The following is a 19,869-nucleotide window of genomic DNA, read 5'->3' on the forward strand; positions in this document are numbered from 1 at the left end:
TTGCTGACAGATGTAGTTCGTTTTCTCTGGGATTCTGTGTCAAACTCATTATTAAAGAGGACCTGGTCAAACAGATGTGGTTGGAAAGGGGTGGGTTCCACTGGAGGGTTGAGAGTTCCATAGAAGTTTCCAACGTCCTTTCCACTTTCTAATAATGCTCCATTCTCTTAGTGCTTTGCGCTGTTCAATAGTAGAGTCCAGCCCTGGTGCTTCCCCATCCCTGGGGACCCTTGTAGTTTGTGGAATGGTTCTCAAAAAGAGATTATCTCTGATCACTTGCTGCAATTTGGGGTCAATTGCTTCCCTTGGAGGGTCTCCTAGGGGAAGGGGGTGCAGCTGTGGCCCACCCTGGGGACACAGCCACGGTGGTGGCCATATCAGGGAGTAATCATCAGCATGAACTCTTACTGGAGGCGGACATCCTGCATGGGCCATCAGCACCTGCACACTGCAATCTTGAAAACCATTTAGGAAGCCTTGCTTTCTCAAAGGGGTACCGAATGTGCAACTGTAGAAAACATGAATAAGAAATAAATCAAAGTTTGATGCTCTCCAGATGAACTTGATTTGGGGTGATAACTATGTTTGTACTAGTTAGAAGTGAAAATAACAGAGTCGCTAGTTGACTACTTACAAGATTGTTTCTTAAGGAATGGGTAAGATATGGTAATTGGCTTCTCTATTTTAATTATTTTCCAATGCAACACATACAGTTCTGCTCCAGGACCATGAGAAATATGCCAACTTACTTGTAATTTACTCTACTTTCCTTGAAAATAGTGCTTTGTTTCTTATAGAGCTTTCAGAAATCCTTACCAATGCTTTTGATAGATATCTGTGCAGAGTACTTGGCAAAGAGAAAATGCATCACATATCTGCCAGAATAACCAAAAAGGAGATATTTATAACGAGGTGACAAATGAAAACTATTTCCACAGAGAACCTGGGGTACAAATTTTACTGTTGAAACGATTTCTAAAAAAGTTATTAGAGACATCTGAATTAGCCATAATAAAAGCTAGCTGAAAGTCAAAATTAGCCTGAAGTAGGAATATCAGTTTGGTTCAGTTGTGTGACAGAAACAAGTCAGACTTCCTTATGGAGCTTTAGGAAAAGCCACTTTTTAAAATTTACATCTGTATTTTTCCCCATGTGTCTTGTGAGGACAGAGAGAAGCGGATGGGGGCAGAGACAGGACCAGTGAGGATGAGGGCAGTACTTTGTCAGCATTGATACAAGAGGCCATAGAATGAATTTTGAAAAAGTTTTTGTGTACCGAAAGCAAAAAAAAAAAAAAAAAAAAGGAAAAAAAGCTTTATTGTGTGTGTGTGTGTGTGTGTGTGTTTAAATCAGTCTCTATTTACCCTAAACTTACCTCTAACCTTCCAAGAGGGGAGAATCGAAACATCTTGGAGGCAGTGGTGTGAATGGGCATAGCCTTTGGTGCCAAATTGCTCAGTTCTACTTCCAAGAGTAGATCTCCCACCCTCCCTGTGGATTCTTCAGAAAGTAAAGATGGTGAATATCAAGTACTCACTCAGCACACAGGTTCTTTTTGAATGACCACCAGGATTTGTATTAATGCTGATTTATGAGGATTCTGACTCGACTCTAAAAGAAGCATCACGATATGTGTTGAAGCGGATGCCGCAGAGGACAGTGGACTCTTTTGTCTGAGCGACTCCCTCATTCAGGTTGGGACGTTCCTCACTTAATTATGCAGGCCTGCAAGCATCCCGGTGAACAGTTGCATGTCAACATTTCAAAGCTGGTTGGCTCCGAGATATTTCTAGCTTGGAAATTTCCACTAATTCAAGCCTTGCGCACAATGCAGCGTGGGGGTTGAAAACTGAAATTACCTGGCTTGCTACCAAGCCTTTTTAATGGCAACATTCTCCAGTCTGTCTCCCAGTCTGACTAGGCCACAGGAGAAAACTGATGCCTGCTGTGTCACAAGCCTTGCTCTGTCAGTCAAACTTCCCCTCAGGGAAAGGGAATTCTCCACACACTAACTAAGGCATTCTGGGATGTGAAAGTCATAGGAAGCTCAAAAAGCCGTATCATAGAACTTTCTCTCCAGTGAATTTGTTGGATGAAAATTGTCGAGTATTTCTAATACATGGGCCTCAAAGATGGGGACCTTGCACCTGGAGGCATTTGCTTAGTAGAGCCAGGCTGTACCTGTCACGTTGCACTGGAGACCTTTAATGACCATGGCTCCCTTTTCTAACGTCATCAAGTCACCCGAATGCCTGCTGTATCTCAAACAGCATCTGATTCATAGAAACTGCCTTGGTAGGACATTCAACTCTGAATTGATTCTCGGATTTTGCCCCTAAAAACCTGAGCTAACCTAAAAGAAACAATTTTTAGTCAGTAGAATCTAAAATAACCTGAAATAGCAAGTTAAATAATTTCCCCCACTATCTAAGGAATTGGGGTTCAGTAATAAAAATGAATTTAGTTTTAAAAATTAGAAGGCATAGGGAGTTCCTGTTGTGGTGCAGCCAGAAATGAATCCAACTAGTATACATGAGGATCAGGTTCGATCCCTGCCCTCACTCAGTGGGTTGGGGATCCCATGTTGCTGTGGCTGTGGTGTAGGCTGGCAGCTGTAGCTCTGATTCGACCCCTAGCCTGGGAATTTCCATACACCTTGGGTGCAATCATAAAAAAAAAAAAAAAAAAGAAAAAGAAAAAAAAGGGTAAATTTTTTACATATCTAAGCTGTGTGTTTAATTTTGCACTGCTACATATATCAAGTAATAAAGATAAAAGACAGAAAAGGGTGACTAGAGTGCAGGAAAAACAATGCAATATAGTTAGTTGAGACCAAACAGAAAACTGGTATGCTGCATACCCTAAATGCCTTCGCAGTTAAAAAGTGGACCTCGGGTTTGGGTCTAATCTTCTCTGCAGCTGGAATAAAAAGAGAAGAACAATTAATCACAGGTGTCACATTTTCATAAAGTGAAAGGGCTCTGGAGAAGGTGTCCAGATGCCAAAGATGTAGAGATGGGAAGATGCTGAGTGACATAGTGGATGGATAACAATATGACGGGCATTGTTAGTTCACTCAACAGCTGTTAATAGAATGTGCGCAATGTGCTTACTTGCAGGTGGTGGGGGTGAAACAGTGAGGGAGACTCAGGCCCCGCCCTCACAGAGCTCATAGTCCCCATTGCCTTTGAGGGAACCGTTCCCTAGAGGTTTGTCAGCACAGCCTGGGGGCACAAGTCTTCAGAGCAATTCTGTGAAAAGAGGTTTTATCGGGGGATCAAATTCCTGTCAGTTGCATTTGTAGCTCATTAATCACCTGATCTGGTTTTTAAACTTGATAGGAGCCTCTATTAAACTGAAAAGGAATCCAGTTATTTGTTCCTTAAATGCTTATGAGCACTTGTTTGTGTCATACCATGGTAGACACCGAGAACATGAAGATGAATATCAGATGTGGTCAAGGCTTTCTAGAACCTTCCATGGCCCTGACGTTAACCCACCTAGGTGAATGAGTCAGAGTGATTGGGGGTGGGTGCTATTACAGAGGTGCCAACTGAGATTTCTGGAGATGTCTGATTCCTCCAGAAGGAGTCACCGAAGGGTCTCCTGAGAGGAGAAATTTGAGCAGAAGGATCAGGAATGATTTGAAGAACAAGAGTGAACACTTGGTACTTTGTCAGGAACTATTCCAAACGCTGTGTGTATGTATTGGATTAGCTCATTTTAATCCTCGCAGCTCTGCGAAGTAGGTCATATCAAGACTCCCCCCCCCAACTCCCCATTTCATAAACGAGGAAACTGAGGCACAGGGAAGCTAAGCAACATGCTGTGGATCACCTGGCTGGGAAGTGATGTCGAGCCTGGAGCCCCTCATCTTTCTTGTCCCCTCTGGGTGACTTCTCTTGAGACCCTAGATGAGGCTGAGTTTGCTGGCTGCTTAGAACGTATCTTGTTGATGAATTATGGACTTACCAATGTAATTATTTATTTAATATCTGTTTTTCCTTGTAGACTGCAATCTCCATTGAGGCAAAATTACTGTGTGTGCATCTTTTTACTATTTAATTTCTAGTGCACAAGTTTGGCACACATAAGGCACTCAACAAATATTCATTGAGTGAGTGGATCCAGGGAAGGGCCTGAGTTGTATGAAGAATGCATGGTTAAAGCCCAAGGTGACAGGGAGGTGGGAGTTGGGTGTGGAAATATTTGGAACAAACCTACACATCATGCCTGCCACCTGTGTGGATACCTCTTTTGTTGTTGTTTGCTTTAATATAAACCTCAGCCTGGATTATCCACCCTTAAAGGTAAGCTGTTTATTTTTCTGGGGCAGAGACAAGAAACAGGGAAGAAGGTTGGACAGGGCCAGTTTGCATCTTAGACAGCGTTGGCCTACCAGATATTTCCTGAGCCAGGTTAAGGTCACAGAACCTGCAGGAACAGGTTTTCATATCTTTTAAAAATGTTTATTTAACTATAGTTGATTTATAATATCATGTTAGTTTCAGGTACACAGCAAAGTGATTCAGTTAAACATATGTATATATATATATTTTTTTTTGTTTGTTTGTTTTGTTTTTTTTGCTATTTTTTTGGGCCGCTCCCGCGGCATATGAAGGTTCCCAGGCTAGGGGTTGAATCGGAGCTGTAGCCGCCAGCCTACGCCAGAGCCACAGCAATGCAGGATCTGAGCTGCATCTGCAACCTACACCACAGCTCACGGCAACGCCAGATCGTTAATCCACTGAGCAAGGGCAGGGACCGAACCCGCAACCTCATGGTTCCTAGTTGGATTCGTTAACCACTGCGTCACGACGGGAACTCCATATTTTCAGATTATTTTCCATCGTAGGATATTACAAGATATTGAATATAGTTCCCTGTGCCATATAGTAAATCCTTGTTGTTTATCAATTTTATAGATAATTGTATGCATTTATTAATCTCATACTCCTAATTTATCCATCCCCCTTGGCTTTCCCCTTTGGTGACTGTAAGTTTGTTTTCTTTGTGAGTCTGTTTCTTTTTTGTAAATAAGTTGATTTGCATTATTATTTTTTTTTAGAGTCCACATTGTTATGTCCTAATTCTCTTTTCCTCCCTCAGTCTCTAGGAGACAGAGGCAGAAAGGACCTCATGCTGGGAGGTGGCTTGTGACATGCCTCCCTTTGTCCCCTCCTTTCCCAACCATTTGGGGAAGGTCCCTCACAGCTTGGGGTGGGAGGGGATGGGAAGCGGTTCCTACCCCTGGCTTCTTTCTTGCTGTTTGTGGCAGGAGTGGCAGGAATGGGCCGCTCTCCCATCCTGTGACACCATGTCACTCTTCCTTTGCGTCCCGAGCTGCCTCCTACTTTCTATTTCCAGGGGAGGATGGCAGCAGAGTCTATATTTGGTGGGATGTTCTGCTTTTTTTTGGCACATTTGACTCAGTGAGGCTGTGTTAATTAGACAAGTTCAAGAGCCCTGAAACTGGTAACTGAAGTTTCGTGCCCTTTGCTACTTCTTTCCCTCCAGGGGCTGCCAGGGATAATGTGACTGTTTTGGGCTCAGTTCTTCCTGCCATTTGCATGATGAGGAGCTCAGCTTCTCTCTGGAAGAACTGGCTAAGGAAAGAATTTACTGTACAGTTCTTTGCTTTGAATGTTCTCACTAGTCCTCTGAGTCACATTAACTTATTTGTTCAGTGAATGGATGTTTATTGAGTGCCTGCTAGGTGAAGAGGTCTATAACAGTGTCTAAAAAAAGGAAGTAAATAGGGTTCCTATGAAAATCATGGACAGTGTTGCTGAGGTTGTTAAGAGGACATAGAAATTGAATGCTTTGAGAGTGATCAGGATAAGCTTCATGGGGAGATGGTGTTTGGATTAGACTTTTAAGGATGGATAGGATGTCAGAGTGGACTTGAGTGGAGGAGACCATAGAATGAAATTTCAGGTGGAGGTTATTGTGTGAACAAAGGTCAGGAGAAAGAGTACTTGGGGTCTGGCAAGAGGTCAGTATTCTTGGAGCAAATAGTTCATGTGATGGTAGTGGTGGCGGGGATGTGAACTTAGAGATGAGGGTTGGGGCTAGATGGGGGGAGTACTTTGGGGGTTACATGGGGAGCCATAGTTTTATATGGGATACATTAGGGTAAAACTTGGATTTTAGGAGACGTCTTCTAAAATAAGTATCTTTGGAGAATAAATTAAAGGGAGGAGAAATTAAAAGCAAGGAGACCAGTTCAATTCAAGTCAGTCATACTAGCTAACACTTAGACAATGCTTACTGTGTACCAGGAATTGTTTTTTGCATTTCACAATTTTTTTTTTGGTCTTTTTGTCTTTTAGGGCTATACCTGTGGCATATGGAGGTCCCCAGGATAGGGGTCCAATCGGAGCTGTAGCTGCTGGCCTATACCACAGCCACAACAACTCGAGATCCGAGTGGCATCTGTCACCTACACCACAGCTCACGGCAATGCCATATCCTTCACCCTCTGAACGAGGCCAGGGATTGAGCCTGTGTCCTCATGGATGCTTGTCAAGTTTGCTAACTGTTGAGCCACGACGGGAACTCCACATTTCACAATTATTAAGGCATTTACTCTTCACAACAATACTCTGTTTGATGCTGTTGTCTCTGGGTTATACGTAAGAACACGAAAGTGTAAGCAAGTTAAGTGACTTGCCTATGGTCATATGGCCAGTGAGTTGCGGAACCAGTATGAACTCAGGCAGTCTGGCTCTTGTATTATATATGCTTAATACCGCACTATGTATTTTCCCTAGATTTGTTGAACCCCAGCAATGCTCAAGGAGCTGTTAGCAATATAAAAATGTAAGTAAAACACACATAGTTTCATCCTTCATTTCTTAGTTAAGAGATAATTATTTCTATAGTTCAAATGAAAATTAAATCTTGAACTGTGACGATGGTAATAGAAAAAAGGAATAATGGACAGAATTTGGTGATGTTATTTGCTGTGGAGTTTAAGGACACTTGTAATTTGCAATCTTGGGCTGGCTCTTCAATTTATTCATTTGTAATATGGGTATAGTAATAATGACAGAAATTTTGCTTTTGGTCAAGATGAAGTAAAGGGACCATATTTAACCTACCACTTGAAATACCAAAAATTCAGACACAGTATGTGAAATAATGGTTTGCGAGACATTGGGCATCAGCATAAAAATTTAGTAGGGCCTGAGGAATGAGAAACATAAGAAGTGAACTCTTTCATTGTCCCAGCTTACTATCTTTTTTTTTTTTTTTTTTTTTTTTTTGTCTTTTTTTTTTGCCATTTCTTGGGCCGCTCTCGCGGCATATGGAGGTTCCCAGGCTAGGGGTCTAATCGGAGCTGTAGCTGCCAGCCTACGCCAGAGCCACAGCAACGCAGGATCCGAGCCGCGTCTGCGACCTACACCACAGCTCACAGCAACGCCGAAACCTTGACCCACTGAGCAAGGGCAGGGATCGAACCCGCAACCTCATGGTTCCTAGTCGGATTCGTTAACCACTGCGCCACGACGGGAACTCCCCAGCTTACTATCTTGAGAGTTTCCAGGCCAAACGCTGGGAAGGGAAACCTTGGTAGATCCCAGAAAACTCCCTGAGTTGAAGAGACAGAATTGAGAGTCCAGGGAGACCAAAGTAGTTAGAGTTGTCAGGACAGAATTACAGAGAAGAGAGAGTTGCAAAGAGACAGGACTCTAGGCATTTCTAGAGAATCTCTTTTGAGTCTTTAGCTGAGTACTCTTGAGTGCATGTGTATGAAGAAATAACCCAAGGCTAGGGAAAGAACCACCTGAAAGGATCAGAGGTAACAGTGACCAGCGCTCACACAGGGCCAGAAATGGTACCTATACTCAACAGCCAGACTGGAAACCTTAAGATTTGAGGGCACTGGGGAAAGCACACAGAAAAGGTGTCTTCAATCGTGGGGAATAATAAACTCTAAATAAAACACTACTTTGGTTCTGCATAACAAATTTCAAAGGAAGTCACAAAAGGATTGAACAGTTTCCAAAGAAAGTGCATCCCAGGAGAAAACTCACAGATATTCATGGTTAATTTTGTTCAGCATCCAATAAGGTAAAGTTTCCAATGCTAGCTATCCAATCAAAAATTACCAGGCATGCAAAGAAGCAAGAAAATATAACCCACAGTGAGATAAATTTATAAACTAAAACTGACCCACAACGGATCCAGATGTTAGAATTAGGAGACAAAGCCATTAAAAATAGTTATAACTGTATTCAATATGTTCAAAAAGTTAAGTTGAAACATGGAAGATATAAAAATCCATCTTTTAAAGATGAGAATTACAATGTGTGAGATAAAAATATGCTGCATGTTAGTGGTAAGTTAGACTTTGCAGAAGGAAAGTTTAGTGAACTTGAAGTTGTAGCGATAGAACATATCCAAAGTGAAACACGGGAATGAAAGAGAATTTTTTAAAAAAGAACAGACCATCTGTAAGTTGTGGAGAACTTCAAGTGGCCTCATGTACATGTGACTAGCATTTACAAAGGAGAGGAGAGCAGAAGGGGCAGAAAAATATTTGAAGAAATAATAGGTGAAATTTCCAAATTTGATGAAAACAATAAATTCACAAATCCAAGAAGCTCCCAAACTCTAAGCACAAGGAACCTGAAGAAAACTATGACAAGGCACGCCATAATCAAATTGTTCAAAACTGTTGATAAAGAGAAAATATGAAAAGATACCAGAGAAAAAAGACACATTATGTAGAGAAGAAGCAAGATAAGGATGATAGCAGATTTCTTTTCAAAGCAATATAGATGAAAGATTGTGGAATATCATTGAAAGAAAAGTATCACCATCAACTGAGAAGTTATGTCCAGAGAGAGTATCTTTCAAAAATGAAGGACAAATAAAGACTTTTTCAGACATACAAAAGCTGAAAAAAATTATCCCAGCAGAATCACACTATAAGAAATGTTAACGGGGATTCTTCAAGCAGAAGGAATAGGATACCAGGTGTAATTCTGGACCTACATGAAGGAGTGAAGAACACCAGAAATGATATCTACATGGATAAACATACAAGATTTTAAAACTTATTATTTAAATATCTTTAAAAGAAAATAAAGTCTTTAAACAAAAGTAATAACAGTGAAGTGGTAGTTTATAATATATGTAAAAATCAAAGTCACAACAACACCAGAACAGAAATTGGGAAGGGAGAAATGGAAATATATTATTGTCTGGTTCTTATGCTATCATTTGAGGATAGACTGTCCCAAGGTAATATGTTCACTATAAATCTTTTTTTTTATTTTTTGTCTTTTTTTGTCTTTTTTTTGTTGTTGTTGTTGTTGTTGTTGCTATTTCTTGGGCCGCTCCCGCGGCATATGGAGGTTCCCAGGCTAGGGGTTGAATCGGAGCTGTAGCCACCGGCCTACACCAGAGCCACAGCAACGCGGGATCCGAGCCGTGTCTGCAACCTACACTACAGCTCACGGCAACGCCGGATCCTCAACCCACTGAGCAAGGGCAGGGACCGAACCCGCAACCTCATGGTTCCTAGTCGGATTCGTTAACCACTGTGCCACGACGGGAACTCCCTGTTCACTATAAATCTTAAAGAAACCCCTAGAGTAACAAATATGTGTACTATAAATGTGTACTATAAATGTGTACTATATAGGTGTAATAACAAATATGTGTGTGTGTGTATATATATATATATAGTAACAAATGTGTACTATAAATGTGTACTATATATGTATAGTAACAAATATGTGTATATATATAGTAACAAATATGTGTACTAACTATGTGTTCTATAAATCTTAAAGAAGCCCCTAGAGTAACAAATCACAGAGTTATAGATAATAAGCTAATTATGGAAATAAAACAGGAGTTCCTGTCGTGGCGCAGTGGTTAACGAATCTGACTAGGAACCATAAGGTTGCAGGTTTGATCCCTGGCCTTGCTCAGTGGGTTAAGGATCCGGCGTTGCTGTGAGCTGTGGTGTAGGTCACAGACACAGCTCGGATCCCACGTTGCTGTGGCTCTGGCATAGGCCCGTGGCTACAGCTCCGATTAGACCCCTAGCCTGGGACTCTCCATGTGCCGCAGGAGCGGCCCTAGAAAAGGTTGAAAAGACCAAAAAAAAAAAAAAAAAAAAAAAAAGGAAATAAAACAGAATCATATAAAATATTCAGTTTATCTGAAAGAAAGCAGAAAAAGGAAAAAAGAGTCAGAGGACAGATGGGACAAATAGAAAATAAAAACAAGACAATAGATATAAACCCAACTGTATCAATAAACACTCCAATTAAAAGACAGTTGCTGTCAGACTGGATGAGAAGGCAAGACCTAACCGCGTATTTCCTATGAGAAATCCGCTGAATATAAAGACACAAACTTGATGGGCTTGAACACTTATAAGAGAAAATAAAGTTCTCAAATCAATGACTTCAGCTTTCATCTTAAACTAGAAAAAGAAGAGCAAGGTAAACCCAAAGTAAGTAGAAGAAAATAATTAATAATGATCAGAGCAGAAATCAATTACTCTAAAAACAGAAAAATATAGAAACAAATTAATGAAACTGAAAGCTAGTTCTTTTGAGAAGGTCAGTAAAATTGATAAACCTCTAGCCAGACTCATCAGGAAAAAATGAAAAAAGATATAAACTACTAGTATCAGGAATGAGAAAGGTGACATCATTATAGATGCTGCATGGTATTAAAAGGATAATAAGGGTAATATTATGAACTTTCTGCCAATAAATTCAACAACTTAGATAAAAATGACAAATTCCTTGAAAGATACAAACTACTGAGCTAATTTTAAAAGAAATAGGTAACATGATTAGCTGCACAGATATTAAAAATATAATATTTGGTCAAAAATGTTTCCACAAAGATAACTCCAGGCCCAAATAATTTCACTGGTGCAGCCTACCAAAGGTTTAAATATGAATTCCATACAAATTTTTCCAGAAGATTGAAGAGGAAGGATTACTTCCCAACTCATTTTATGAAGCAAGAATTACACTGATACCAAAACCAGACAAAGACATCACAAGAGAAGAAAGCTGCAAACCAGTATCCTTCATGGATGTAGTTGCAAAAATTCTGAACAAACGTTTGGCAAACTGAATCCAAATCTTTGGCAAATGAGCACATGATAATATGGTGAACATCATCAATCATTAGGGAAAGGCAGATTACAGCTTGAGAATAGGAAAGAACTGGAACTCTTAAGTGCTGGTGGTGTGAATTTGAAGTGGTATGCCACACTGTAAAGTCATTGAGCAGCTTTTTAATAAGTTAAACATATATCTATACTATGACACAGCTGTTCCACCCCTAGTTTTTACCCAAGAGGAATGAAAGCATATATCCATATAATGACTTGCATACAGATGTTCACTGAAGCTTTATTTGTAATAGCCCCAAACAGGAAACCCCAAATATTCATCACTAGATGAATGGACAAATTGGTACATTCATACAATGGAATACTACTCAGTAATAAAAAGGAAATATTGATACAAGCTATAACATAACATGGGATGAATCTCAAAGCAGTCATGCTGCGTGAAAGAAGCCAGACAAAAATGAGTAAATAAGGTATGATTTCATTTATGTAAAATTCTAGGAAATGCACACTAATGTAGAGAAAACAGATCAGTTGTTTACTGGAGAGGGTGGAAAAGTGGGGAGGAGTGAGGGAGAGGTTACCAAAGGGCACAAGGAAGCATTTGGAATAATGGATATATTCACTACCTTGATTTTGGTGATGGCTTCTTATTTATTCAATTCAATAAAGCTATTAAAAATAATAATGACCACCTAAATGATTAAGAAGATGACATGTGAAAGCCCCGTGTATACTGTACAACACTGTAGAAAAGTTGGTTATTGATTACCTATTGGGAATTAATTACAGATGACTGTGTGATTATAGGCTTAGGAAACTGGAAGGGTAGGAGTAACAGAAATAGGGAGAAAGGAAAAGGAACTTGTTTGCAAAATACAGTGATCTCTGTTTTCCAAAATGTCTTGGAGCGAGCATGAAATATGGAGTTGCAGCTGCAGAGAGGTGATGCTGCCACAAATATGTGCAAAAGGGCTCAGAGCTGAGAGCTGGAGGCAGGAGAAGGGAGGAGATAGCTGGAAAGACAGCATGAGGAGGGAGGAGTAGAAGTCTGAGGACACCCCCAGAAAATTTTATAACAGCACCCGGGCAGCTGGGGGCACTGTTGGGGATATGGTGATTAAAGGTCATCTGAGGGAGTTCCCGTCGTGGCTCAGTGGTTAATGAATCCGACTAGAAACCATGAGGTTGTGGGTTCGATCCCTGGCCTTGCTCAGTGGGTTAATGATCCAGCGTTGCCATGAGCTGTGGTGTAGGTTGCAGACTTGGCTCGGATCCCGCGTGGCTGTGGCTGTGGTGTATGCTGGCAGCTGCAGCTCCAATTTGACCCCTAGCCTGGGAACCTCTATATGCCATGGGAGCAGCCCTAGAAAAGGCAAAAAGACCAAAAAAAAAAGGTCATCTGAAATGGTGACATTTGAACTGAGCCAGCCATGTGGAGGGCAAAAAGAAGAATGTTCCAGACTGAGGGGCAGCAACTGCAGAGGCCTGGAGATGGGAAAGACCTTGATATGTTCTAGAAGCTGTTTTTGGAGACCAGTGTGGCTAGAATTGGTCAGGAGAAAGGAAGGTATGATAAGACTAGGTTGGGCTGAGAGGCTGCAGTGATTTTTCCCTCAGGAACACCCCCTGGCTTATTTCTCTTATGACATTGTGTTATCTTTTGATCACCTTCATTCATTTTGCCCACCTACTACCCCGCACCTCTCACCCCTCCCCCTCCTTTAGCAATCACCAATCTGTTCTTTATGAGTTCATTTTTTTTTAGATTTCACGTATAAGTTCATATAGTGTTTGCTTTTCTGTCTTATTTCATTTGGCATAATGCCCTCAAATTCCATCCATGTTGTTGCAAATGGCAGAATGTCCTTCTTTTTATGGCTGAATAATATTCGTGTGTGTGTGTGTGTGTGTGTATCACATCTTATTATCCATTCATCCATATTATTATAAATTAATAAAATTATAATAAAAATGGCAGAAGCAAAAAATAAGGAGAGGATTCTAAAGGCAGTGAGAGAAAAACAGAGTTAATTACAAGGGAATTCCCATAAGGCTATCTCATCTCTTCCCTTGGCTTCACTTTTTTTTTAAATGGCTGCACCTGTGGCATGTGGCAGTTCCTGGGCCTGGAATCAAATCTGTGCCTCCACAAAGACTTGAGTCGCTTCAGTTGGATTCTTAACCCACTTCACCACAGTGGGAACTCCAGAGGGTTCCCTTTTCTCCATGCCCTTTGCAGCATTTGTTATTTGTAGACTTATTAATGATGGCTATTCTGACTGGTGTTAGGTGGTACCTCATTGTAGTTTTGATTTGTATTTCTCTAATAATTAGTGATGCTGAGCATCTTTTCATGTGCCTACTGGCCATCCCTGTGTCTTCTTTGGAGAAATGTCTGTCTAGGTCTTCTGCCCATTTTTTGATTGGGTTGTTTGTTTTTTGTTGCTGAGTTGTGTAAGTTGTTTGTATATTTTAGATAATAAGCCCCTTTTGGTTGTATCATTTGCAAATATTTTCTCTAATTCTGTAGGTTATTTTTTCATTTTGTTTATGGTTTCCTTTACTGTGCAAAAAGCTTGTGTTTGATTAAGTCTCATTTAAAAAATTTTTAAAAAATTTTTATTGCCTTGAGAGGCTGACCTAATGAAACATTGGTATGGTTATGTCAGAGAATGTTTTGCCTATGTTCTCTTCTAGCAGTTTTAAGGTGTTATGTCTTATGTTTAAGTCTTTAGGCCACTTTGAGTTTATTTTTCTGCATGGTTTGAGGGCATATTCTGATTTCATTGATTTACATGCAGCTGTCGAATTTTCCCAGCACCACTTGCTGAAGACACTGTATTTTTCCCATTATATATTCTTGTCTATATTATCAAAGATTAACTGACCATAGGTATGTGGGTTTATTTCTGGGTTCTCTATTCTGTTCCATTAATCCATATGTCTGGTTTTTTTGGTAGCAATACCACACTGTTTTGATTACTGTAGCTTTGTAATATTGTCTAAAGTCTGGGAGAGTTATGCCTCCTGACTTGTTTTTTCCCTCAGTATTGCTTTGAGATTTCTGTTTTTTTTTTATGGCTCCATCTAAATTTTAGGATTATTTGTTCTAGTTCTATCATGAGTAATTTGATAGGGGTTACATTAAATGTGTAGATTGCTTTGGATAGTCTGACCATTTTATTTAATTTAATTTATTTATTTATTTTGTCTTTTTGCCATTTCTAGGGCTGCTCCCATGGCATATGGACGTTCCCAGGCTAAGGGTCTGATCGGAGCTGTAGCCACTGGCTTACACCAGGGAGTATGGCCATTTTAATAAAGTTAATTCTTCCAATCCAAGAGCATGGAATATCTTTTCCATTTTTTTGAATCCTCTTAATTTCCTTGATTAATGTTTTATAGTTCTTGGTGTACAAGTCTTTCACTTCCTTGGTCAGGTTTATTCCTAGACATTTTATTATTTTTGGTGTGATTTTTTAAAAAGTTTTTTTTTAACATTCCTTTTCTAACATTTCAGTGTTTATATAAAAATGCAACCAATTTCTGGATATTAATCTTGTATCCTGATACTTTGCTGAATTTGTTTATCAGATCAAGTATTTTTTGGTGTGGAGTCCTTAGGGTTTTCTACATGTAGTGTCATGCCATCTGCATATAGTAGCAGTTTTACCTCTCTGCTTCCAATTTGGATGACTTTTATTTCTTTCTCTTGTCTGATTGCTGTGGCCAGGACTTCCAATACTATGTTGAATGAAAGTGGTGAGTGTGAGCATCCTTGTCTTGTTCTCGATTTTAGTGGGAAAGCTTTCATCTTTTCTTCATTAAGTATTATATTGGCTGTGTGTTTGGCATATGGCTTTTATTATGTTGAGTTATGTTCCTTCTATACCCGCTTTGCTAAGAATTTTTTTATCATGAATGGATGTTGAATTTTGTCAAGTTTTTTTTTTTTTTTTTTTTGCTGCATCTTTTGAGACGATCATGTGGTTTTTGACTTTTCTTTTGTTAATGTGGTGTGTTCCATTGATTGATTTGCATATGTTGAACCATCCTTGTGAACTTGGGATTAATCTCATTTCATCATGGTGTATGATCTTTTTTATGCGGTGTTGGATTCAGTTGGCTAAAATTTTGTTGAGAAATTTTACAACCATATTCATCAAAGATATTGGCCTATAATTTTCTTTTTTGGTGGTATCTTTGTTTGCTTTGGTATTAGGATGATGGTGGCTTCATAGAATGTCTTTGGGAGTGTTCCTTCCTCTTCAACCTTTGGAAGAGTTTAAGAAGGATGGGTATAAGATGTTTTGTAGAATTCTCCTGTGAAGCCATCTAGTCCTGGGCTTTTTTTTTTGCAGGGATTTTTTAAAAATTACATATTCAATTTCACTGCTAGTAATTGGTCTGTTCAAATTATCTATTTCTTTTTGATTCAGTTTTGGTGGGTTATATGTTTCTAGAAAGTTGTCCATTTCTTGTTCTCAAATGTGTTGGCATATAATTGTTCATACTATTTTCTCTACTTTTTTTTTTCTATTTCTGCAGTATCAGTTGAGATTTATTCTTTTTCATTTCTCATTTTGTTTATTTGGGTTCTCTCTCTTTTCTTCTTGGTGAGCCTGGCCAGAGGTTTGTTAATTTTGTTTACCCTTTTGAAGAACCTGCTCTTGGCTTTATTGATTTATTGATCCAGCATTTCTGTGGCTGTGGTGTAGGCCAGCAGCTGCAGCTCTAATTCAACCCCTAGCCTGGGGATTTCCATATGCCACAGGTGCAGCCCTGAAAAGCCAAAAAAAAAAAAAAGAGTCTAGGAGTTCCTGTTGTGGTTAAGGATCCAGTGTTGTCTCTGTGAGGATGTGGGTTCAATCTTTGTCTCACTCAGTGGGTTAAAGATCCAGCATTGCCATAAGCTGTAGTGTAGGTTACAGATGTGGCTCAGATCTGGTATTGTCATGGCTGTAGTATAGGCCCCAGCTGCAGCTCCAATTTGACCCCTTGCCCAGGTACTTCCATATGCCACAGGTACAGCTACAAAATAAAAAAAAAATTTAAAGAGTCTAGATTTTCTTACCCTGCTTCCCCACATTTTATGATTTTGATGTCTTTTTTTTTTAAACATCTTCATGTTTATCCTTTACCTGTTCCTTGTGTTTATCATCACTTTAACAAATAGTTTTTTTTTCTTTTTGATCTGTACACTGGCTTATGTAAGGGATTACTTTCCAATTGTGATTTCCTATATCCTATATCTTATTTAGAGGAGACCTTTCAGTTTTTCTTTTAGGATAGGTTTTGTATTACTATATTCTTTTGGTTTTTGCTTGTGTGAGAAAGTCTTTATTTCTCCTTATATTTTAAATAATAACCTTTCTGAGTAATGTATTCTACCTTGAAGATTTTTCCCTTTTAGAACTTTGAAGTTATCTTGCCACTCCCTGCTGGCTTGAAGCATTTCTGTAGAGAAATCAGCTAATAGATTTATGGGTGTTCCCTTATAATTAACTCCGCTTTCTCTTACTGCCTTTAGAAGCCTCTCCTTACCTTTCACTTCTGCCATTTTTTTAATGTGTCTCGGTGTATGTATGTTTGGGTTCCTCTTATTTGGGACCGTCTTGCTTCTTTTATCTGAATATCTGTTTCCTTTTTTAGATTTGGGAAATTTTTAGCTGTAATTTTCTCAAATACATTTTCAAACCCCTTTTCTCTTTCTGAGATCCCTGTTATATGTAGATTGGCATGCTTTATATTATTTCATATATCTCTTACATAGCTTTATTTTTTTTTTTAAATTTGGCTTTCTGTCTGCTGTACTGATTGGTTTGGGTGATTTCCATTATTCTATCTTCCTAGTCACTAATTTGTTAGTGAATTATTCATTCTGCTCTTCATTGCCTTTTGTATCAGCAAGTGAATTTTCTGATTTTTCTTGGCTCCTCCTTATAATTTCTAGTTCCTTTTTACAGTAATCTCCATCACTGCTAATAGCTGTTCTTGACTCTTACAGTATTTTCATTACCTCCTTTTTGAAGTTGGTGTCTGTTAGACTGCAGAGATCTGTTTCATTGTTTGCTCCTTTATAGGACTTCTCCTGTTCTTTTAAATGGGAATGGTTCCTGTGCTTCTTAATTTTGCTTATATTTTTCTTACTCTGTGAGTTTAGGGAAAACAATTATCTACTGTAATCTTGGAGGGCTGTTTACATGTGGAAGCATCCCTGGGTACCTTGTATGGGTTTACTATTTTTTTTTTTTTTTTTTTTGCGTGAGAACTGCTTTTTGTTTAGTTGCTTGCTGTCTCTTTCTTCAGTGTGGGCAGGCCATTGTCCCCTTGATAAGGCGTATGCAGCTGCATGGCCCACCTTTACTTCCAGGGAGGTGGGGGCAATGGGCATTGCCTGCAGGAGGCACCTGATCACCAGTCCCTTGGCAGTGGTGGCAACTCAGGGGAAGTTTGAGGGCAGTGGGCTGCACCTGGTTGCAGGGCCTTCAGCAATGGCACAGCTCCCCCAGGGATGTTGAGGTGGCATTCAGTAATGAGACCCTTGGCAGCATCAGTGATGGGGTATGTGGGTTCCCAGGGAGGAGGGGGTGATGGGCAAGTGCCTGGCTGCAGGCTGCTCAGAAGTGGTGGCCGTGGCAGGCTGTGGTGCCTTTAGCAGGGGCAACAGTGGGGCATGTGTTCCCAGGGAAGTAGGGGCAGTGGGCCACAACCAGTCACAGGGTCCTCCACAGTGGTGTCAGTCCCCAGGGTGTTGGGAGCAGTAGGCAGTGGTGGTCCAAACCCAGCTCTGGAGTCTGAGATGGCTTTGGTGGCTTGTACCCACCCTGCAGCCCATAGAGGAGGTGCCCTACTGCCTGAGAGCCTGTGCATGCAGAGAAAGAATTTCCCATGACAGTCCCATCCCCACCCCCTCACCGTCCCTGGTGCATTACTTCTGTGGCAGGCCCAAGACTCCTCCTGCACTGCCTCTGCTATGATGCACCACTCTTTAGTCCTCTTCCCAAAGTGACTTCTAAGGCCAAACCTAAGCACAGAGCCCCCAACCTGAGTGTCCATAATATCAGAGGTCTGTGTGGCACTCTCTCTGCTTTGCTTCTCCTCAGATTGGCTGCTGTGCATTTTTCTGAGGCTTTCAGGCTCCTCATCAGTTAGGTGGTCTTCCAGGGTGTGGATTCCTTTCCTTTTTCACAGCTCCCTCCTAACAGTGTTGGTCCCATCCTGATTCCTTTCTCTCTCTCCATCTCTCTCTCTCTCTCTCTTCCTTTTGTCCTAACCATTTATGTGCAGGTTTTCTTGCCCATTTTGGATGTCTGAGGTTTTTTGTCAATAGATGTTCTGTGAGAATCACTCTATATGTAGATTTTTAAAAAATGTATTTGTGGGAGAAGGTAAGCTTCACGTTCTAGTCCTCTGCCATCTTGATTCCAGCCCTTATTTTTAATTTTTTGAGGAAACTTTGTACTGTTTTCCATAGTGGTTCCATCAGCTTATATTCCTACCAACAGTGTACAGGGTTCCCTTTTCTCCACAGGGTTGCCAACACTTGCTATTGATCTTTTGATTCTAGCTATTTTTTAACAGATGTGAGCTGATATTTTATTGTGAGGTTGATTTGCATTTCCCTGGTTATTAGTGATACTGAACAAGCATCTTTTCCTAAACCTGTTGACTGTTTGTATGTTTCCTTTGAAAAACATCTATTCAGATCCTCCGCCCATTTTTAAATTGGATTTTGGGCTTTCTTTCTGTATAGAATCGTATGATGTGTGTGTGTGTGTGTGTGTGTGTGTGTGTGTGTATCGTATATATATCATAATAGCCCCTTTCTCCCATTCAGTAGGTTTTTTCATTTAGTTGATGGTTCCCTTTGCTGTGCAGAAGTTTTTTAATTTGATGTAGTTTATTTTGTTTATTTTTGTTTTTGTTGCCTCTCCTGAGAATACTGATTCAGATATTTCCATATCAGATATAAATGATGGGGTAGGGGTGGGGGGCAAAGGAAATAGAGGGCACAAATGGTGCAGTTGGGAGTGCTTAGAGCTAGGACAGTGTGTGTGTGGTGAAATGCCTCAGAACTATGACTCTGACCATGAGCCTGACCACTGTCTTAACTCTTTCTTGTTTAAAATTTAAAATAGCCTGTGGGGAGATAGTCTTCTTTTAGGTCAGCAGTCTGACTTTACTATAGAACTCAGTTGGGAAATTAGTTTTTCGTTTTAGGAATTTCTAGAAAGTATCTGTGGCAGTAACTGGCAAATGGTCATTAAACCCATTTCCTCTTCCTTCTGGGTACATAGCTTGACTATGTTCCTCTGTCCCCCTCACAGTTTTGTGTGGCTGGCTGACTGAGCGCTGGCTGGTGGAATATGAGCAAAAGTGGTGTGTGACACCTCCAGGCCTGGCCCTGAAAACCCCTGCATCATCATCTGAGCTCCTTCTCTTTTTTGCCAGCTGGTTGAATGCCAGAGACCCAGTGGAAAAGCAGCACCATTCGCTGGAACTTCCTACAATGATGAGTGTTCTAACTCTCTGCCGTCCAACATGGTAGCCGTATGCTTACTGAGCATTTGAAGTGCAGTTAGTGTGACTGAGGGGCTTAATTTTTTATTTTATTTACTTGTAATTAATTTAAATAACCACAGATGGCTATGGCCACCACACCGGATAGCATAGCATTTGATGGAAGGAATCTGGTCCCTGAGTGACTGGGTGGAGCAGAGTTCTCACCTGCCTGCATTGCCCGGTGA

General features: G+C 40.3%; 1 protein-coding gene across 10 annotated transcripts in view; it reads left to right on the top strand.

Moving 5' to 3' along the window:
- CACNA1E (calcium voltage-gated channel subunit alpha1 E) overlaps nucleotides 1-19,869 on the top strand; it is a 490,987-nt gene that overhangs the window by 55,682 nt on the left and 415,436 nt on the right. For 9 of the 10 annotated variants that reach the window (XM_021102616.1, XM_021102615.1, XM_021102620.1 and 6 more), the window contains exon 2: nucleotides 6,774-6,822. The exons of the other annotated variant lie outside the window; for it this stretch is intronic. The gene's annotated coding sequence lies outside the window, so the exon portion shown is untranslated. The remainder of the gene's footprint in view (nucleotides 1-6,773; nucleotides 6,823-19,869) is intronic. 10 annotated transcript variants of the gene reach the window in all.

The sequence above is a fragment of the Sus scrofa genome, chromosome 9 (assembly GCF_000003025.6).
Source record: "Sus scrofa isolate TJ Tabasco breed Duroc chromosome 9, Sscrofa11.1, whole genome shotgun sequence".
Classification (NCBI taxonomy): Eukaryota; Metazoa; Chordata; class Mammalia; order Artiodactyla; family Suidae; genus Sus; species Sus scrofa.